Genomic DNA, 655 nt, shown 5'->3' on the forward strand with positions numbered 1-655 from the left:
CCTGCTAGGCCACAGTGGAAGCCAGCTTCTTTCAGTTACCTGAATGTCCAGTCTCAGACCTTTCTTTGTTCAGAGGGCAGCTAACTCTCACTGATTGAGAAAGGAGACAGCCTTATTCTACTTTCTGACTTGACCTCTGTGAGTCCAGGTCCACTTGATAAGGTGATACCCCTTCCCTGGACCAAAGATTGACACTCTGCCCCTTCAGTCCATCCGAGGCCCTGTGGTTTGGAAAGAACTACACAGCAGAGGAAAAGTCGAGACCCCACTAATTAGGACTTTGCCCTGAACCTCAAAGGGGATGCACTTTAAAGATAAAAGCCTGATCACAGGAAGAAGACTCTCTGTGGATTCCTGTTCTCAACCTAGGTCACAACTAGCCCATCAGCCTTCAGGTACACACCCACTTCTTTCAGGAAAACTCTGCTCCCAAACACCCCTAGTCATTTGGTCTGCAGAAGACATCTTGGACTTCTACTAAATGGTTAACGATGACTGTTTCTCTTTAAACCTCACAAAACAATAAGATGCAGGGTGGTCGGGGGGGTAGGAGGCACTTCTTGTTGCATGGAAAAAGGTGGTTCTGAAGTCTACTGGTCAGATTTATTTTTCAATATTTCTACCAGGGTGAGCTATAGGTGTGCTCATCTCTTCA

The sequence above is a fragment of the Aotus nancymaae genome, unplaced genomic scaffold (genome assembly GCF_030222135.1).
Source record: "Aotus nancymaae isolate 86718 unplaced genomic scaffold, 86718_ANA_hifiasm-v0.15.2.pri h1tg000008l, whole genome shotgun sequence".
Classification (NCBI taxonomy): domain Eukaryota; kingdom Metazoa; phylum Chordata; class Mammalia; order Primates; family Aotidae; genus Aotus; species Aotus nancymaae.